Source organism: Myotis davidii, unplaced genomic scaffold (assembly GCF_000327345.1).
Source record: "Myotis davidii unplaced genomic scaffold, ASM32734v1 scaffold415, whole genome shotgun sequence".
In the NCBI taxonomy this organism is placed as follows: Eukaryota; Metazoa; Chordata; class Mammalia; order Chiroptera; family Vespertilionidae; genus Myotis; species Myotis davidii.
This window is the reverse complement of record NW_006287951.1, coordinates 5,019,063-5,024,629: the sequence shown is the minus strand read 5'-3', so window position 1 is coordinate 5,024,629 and position 5,567 is coordinate 5,019,063. Positions and strand designations below refer to the sequence as shown.

Sequence of the window (5,567 nt, the reverse complement as noted above, 5' to 3'; positions counted from 1 at the left end):
ACACCCCGCCCCCTTGGCCCACAGGCTGGAACTCGCTCATTCACTTGTGCAAACAAGGCCCACCCTCCTGGTGAAGCCAGGAGCCCCCACCTGAGCCTCTCCCCACATAACACTGAGTTTGCTCCTGGCAAATTCTGTCCCCCTATTCCTTTTAATGGCCAACACTCGGTAGAAAACCTAGAAGATGTAGCTAAGCCAAAGGGAAATATTTATCAGAGAATGCCACCAGTGGTAAGGTCGCAGTCGCGTTAACAGGTGGATACATTTCCTTTCAGTCTTTTCCAGAAGCAAACATGTGCAGTTTTCACAGAAATGGAGGTCACGGCTTTTTTTCTCTTAACCATGTACTGTGATGGTGCAGACTCTAATGGTAACCGTTACCAATTTGAAAAGCCAGAAAGGGCATCCTGTTGCTTATTACACTAGCAAGTGGGGGATGGGCTGCTAAGGGGGACCACCCTCAGCTTCCAGGAGCCCCACCCCTTCCCCAGGAAGGAGGCCCCGCATGGGGGGGAGGAGAGGGAGACACGCAGTTGTCCCACAGCAAAGCTCTCTCCGGGTCACAGCCCCAGCCAGTGCCTGCTGCTGAGTCCTGCACATCCGGGGAGAGGGCAGGTCCCCAAGATGAAGTGAAAATCCTGTTGGCTAACCCTTACCGACCTGCTGGGAGCAGGGAGCTTACTACCCTCCCACAGGGTCTGAGTCACCACGTGTATCTGCTGAGCTTCTCACCCCCTCCCCCGGGGTTTCTGGGATGGACAGAGGGCAGAGTGTACGGGGCGGCCGGCACAAAACACGGATCAATAACATGGCCACTGCTGCCGCCACGCCCCAGTCCCAGAGCGCGAGGCCGGCTCAGACAGACCCACCAGGGCCCGCGGCCTCCCCAGGTGGAGAAAGGGCCTGCCCTTCCCATCACTGTCCAGGGACTGAGCAGAGGTGCCCATGCAGCCCTCACACCAGTGCACACCCACCAAGCCCCAGGATGCCCTCAAGGCCCAGACCCTGGCGAGACCACCTGCCCAGGGGAGAGCCATTCCCCAGGAGGCGGAGCACTGGATTCTCGCGGACACAGTTCTTGACTTTCGAGGTGCTGAAGGAATACTTGCTGGTTCCCAGAAGGAGAGCTGGCCCAGGCCCCAGAACAGAGGGGGATGACGGGGAGGAAGTGGCAGGAGCTGGGGTCGGGCCCCCAGTCCGGCTGGAGAAGAGCAGCCCGTTCACCACACATGCCCGGCAGCTGCCCCGGGCAGGCCCCACGCCGGGGGCCTGGGGAGTGGAGGGTGGGACCTCGCCCTGTCCCTCCCACAAGGCCCAGCACTGAAGTAAAAACGCCTGCACGAGGGCTCTGCGAGGGCCCCAGCCCATACCCTGGCCTCAGCCCCCAGAACAGCCCTCCCATCTGAACTGCAGTCACCTTGACCTTTTCTGTCCTCAGCCAAGGCCACACATACCTCGCTGTGGGGCTGCAGCCCTTCCCTGTTCTCCTTTAATTACCCCGCTCATCACCATCCAGCCCTCGCAAGTGGGGGATGAGTGTCCCCATTGCGTGGCTGCTGAGTCTCCCCCGCAGCACTTAGCACACGTTGGAGCTGCTCGCGCTCCCTGCCTGCCTCCTGACCGGACTGGAAGTTCTAGTGGGCTGACTCAGCCTGGGTCCCCATTATAATGGGCCTGCCCCTGGCATGCGAATGTCTTCATACATATTTGAGGAATGAATGAATGAATGAATGAATGAATGCAACGTGCTTGCCTTCAAGGGGCTCCCAGGCTAGTGAAGGAAGCAGGCAAGTCACAGACCATTCCAGTGCGGGGCTCAGAACCGAGGGGGCGGGCGGAGGGGGCATCACAGAGGAGAGTTTGTTTACAGCTGGGCTCTCACTGGCACTTCAGGCTGGACTCCTTATGCTCCTCCCATCCTAACCACTGCACTGCCCACTCATCCTGCCCCAGGCAAACTTACATATATGTATACCCCTTCCTCCCCAGGCAGTTCTGCACCCCTGGGAGCTGAGCAGTTCTCATCTCCTGAACCCTGGAGAGGTGACCCAGGTTGGCCACACTTGGGAACTAAGTCAAAGATCCTGAGCTGCCCCGCAGCTGCTGAATCGGTGCGGCAGGGCGGGGCCTTCCATTTTATTTTTAACAAGCTCCTGGCATGACTCTGGAGGTCACAGGGGTGGCTGGGAGGTGCCACTGGCCAGCCCATCTCTTGCTTTAGCATGACCCACACTCACCCTGACGGTGAGGACGGCCACGGGATGCCCAGGCCCGCACTGATGACCTGTGCCTGGTGTCTCTGGGCCACCCAGGCCTGCATTGAAGGCTTCTTGCTAAGACATTCCTCCAGACAGCGGAAATGAACCCCCAGACAGAGCAGCAATTCAGAACAAGAAAAGAAGAGACCCTCAGGTTCTGCCTCAGGCACTCTGAAGGCCTCCTCGGCCACTCGGCCTGCCGTCTCTCCCCAGGGAGCCATACAGCGGCCAGGCTGCCTTCTTGGTGTCCCTGACTAGGTCTGGACCAGGGAACGAAATGAAGAGACTGACATTTATGGAGCAGCTCCTAGTGCCCAGTACTCAGCCCGACGTACACAAATTAGTATATTTTTCCATTATCATTGGTCTTTCGGGGATCTTTACCTACTCCAAATTCTCAGTTACTCTGTTTTTATCTACTGGCTATATTTTTTAGCTGTTGCACTTACATCTACCTCTACAATCTGGAATTTTTAAATGGTGGGTGAGAGAGGCTTATCATTTCATTTCTCTCTACACTCTAGGGCAGTGGTTCTCAACCTTCTGGCCCTTTAAATACAGTTCCTCATGTTGTGACCCAACCATAAAATTTTCGTAACTACTTCATAATTGTAATGTTGCTACTGTTATGAATCGTAATGTAAATATCTGATATGCAGGATGGTCTTAGGTGACCCCTGTGAAAGGGTTGTTTGACCGCCAAAGGGGCCGCGACCCACAGGTTGAGAACCGCTGCTCTAAGGCAATTTTCTAACATCACATACTAAAAAAAAAAAAAAAAAAGTCCACTTTTCTCCTAACTTGTGAGGCTGCTTCCCTCATAAGTCGTGTGCATTTCCATGTGTTGCGGAACTTGGTGAACTTAGCATGGTCTGTTCCTGCTCCATTGCCATTCTGTTTTAATCTCTCTGGCTTTGCAGTATCACCTGGGTAGGGTGAATCCCCTCTTTTTACTTTTCTTTTTTTGGCTGATTCAGAAACCTGTAGGTATTTATACTTCCGTATGAACCTTAGCATCATCTTATCAGTCTCAAAAAAAATCCTCCTGGGATTTTGATTGCTCTATTTTTTAATTTATAGATAAATTGTAAGAGAACTGACATCTTTACAATATTAAGTCTGCATCCATGAACAGAATATTTCCCTCTATTAATTCACATGGCTGTATTCACATAGGATCACAAACTGCGTTCAATGAAAGTCCTGGACATTTTTGTTAGCTGACTTTGCCGGTTTTACGGTTATTAGAAATTTCATTTCCTGGGCTACTTGGTTGAAACCTGTGACTAGCTCTAACCACTCACTGATTCTCAGAGGTTATTTACATACATTTATAATCTCCAAAAATAACCACTGTTGTTCTTGGCTCCCTGCCCTTATCTTTACTATTTGTTTCTCTTGGGTGACTAGCAGGGAGGGAGTGAGCATCTCCCTTGTCCCTGACCTCAAAGGGAACTTTCTAACACACTGCGGGCCGGTGGGCCGGGAGTTTTATCGCTAGCTTTACCCAGTGGTCATATAAGATTCTACTGAACGAGTGAGTACAAAAAAACGTTTTACATAAATGTTAAAGGCACGATTTAAAATTAAACACCTATTGCCATTTTGAAGTTATTTATCACATGTTCTTACAAGCTTATAGCTTTTTAAAGAATTCTTGTGATTGGCCACAAGCCTTCGAACAGAAAACACGAGAATTCTCGTGATCCGTCCGCAAGGTGTTGAGACGATTTTTGCTGAACAGTTTTAGAGGACGGCCTGTCAGGAGGAGGACGTTCCCTTCAAATCCTACGCTCCCAAGAGCTTCATTACTTAAGGGTTTGAGCTCCATTCAACATTTTCTCATATCTAGTGAGATACATTATTTTTTCCCTTTTGTTCACTAACGTGGTCAACTTAACTGACGTTTCTTAAAGCAGAACCATCTCAAGTTCCTGGGTTAACCCCCCTTTTCGTAGTATGTTGAGTCGGCTGATAGTTCATTGAGGTTTTATACACTCAGGATTTGAGATGATACCTACAACTTCTGTTCTTGTTCAGTTCTTATCTGGTTTCGATATAAAGATTTTACAACAAATCGGAAAATGAGTGAGATAGCTGTTTCCTTATCTTTCTCTTTTCTGGAACAACTTATAACTATAGAAACTATCTGATCCATGAAGTCTAGGGTATCTTACCTAGAAAACCATCTTAGCCTGAGGCGGTGGTAAGTTACCATTTTTCTCTTTAGTGCTTAGCAAGGTATTCAAGGTCTCCTTATCTCTTAACGTGGCCTTCGAACAATTCACCTTTTTTTCTAGAAGTTTCATCTAGGTTTTCAAATGTATTGATATGTAGTTGTTTATAATATTTGTTTATAATATTTTATTATTTTACTAGTAAATCTGTATCATTATGTTATGTCTGTATTTATTCCTTTTTCATTCCATATTTTCATCTTTTCTTTTTCATAATCAAACTTTGACAAACATTTTGCCTATTGTATTAATCTTTTCAGAAAACTAACTTTTGTTAATTTTCTGTCCCCTTTTCCTTTATTTTAAATTTTCTATTTTCATCCTTATCTTTTTTATTTCCTTCCTTCTTATTTGATCTAAATCTTACTTTGTGGAGTGTATGACTATCTGACCACTGTGCTGTACACTGGAAACTAATATAAATTAATATTGAATGTAAACTGTAATTTAAAAAATAAAACTATTGCTTTTCTATGTTCTTAGAGTAGAACTCTATGAATCTTAGAGTTGAATAATTTGTTATAAATTCCCCTAAAATTTTTGACATAGTGGTTTCATTGTTTTTCTTTTATAATTTCTACTATTACTTCCTCTTAAACAACGACTTTTTAAAGTAGTAATGTTTTTAGAAATCTACACAAGATTTCTACAGCAATCCATTCATTATTGTTTTCTAATTTCATGTCTTTGTGGTCTGGACAGTCAGTAGGGTGACAATTCATTGGAATATATTGATAATGCCCTTGTGGCTTAATGCGTGATTAATTCCTATGACTGTTCCATGTGTGATCAAGTTATTAATCATGTCCTTTTAATATTCTTTATTCTTGTTTCCTCTTTGTCTACTTTTTTTATTTTCAGAGCGGAATGTGTGAAAACTTTTAAACCCAGCTATTGATTTATCTCCTCCATGCAGTCTGTCAGTTGTTGGTTTATATTTCAAGTTTATTTTATGCAATATATATGGCCATGATTATATCTTCTTAGTTATGGCTACTCTTATGAGACTACTAGAGGCCTGATACACGAAATTCATGCACAGGGTGGGGGGATGGTCTCTCAGCCCTGCCTG

At 46.5% G+C, this 5,567-nt stretch overlaps 1 protein-coding gene across 1 annotated transcript in view; it reads right to left on the bottom strand.

Annotated features, from left to right (window-relative positions):
• The window catches only part of ESYT3 (extended synaptotagmin like protein 3), a gene marked incomplete at its 5' end in the record, with an annotated part of 41,542 nt that overhangs the window by 28,788 nt on the left and 7,187 nt on the right, over positions 1-5,567 (bottom strand). The gene's annotated exons all lie outside the window — the stretch shown is intronic.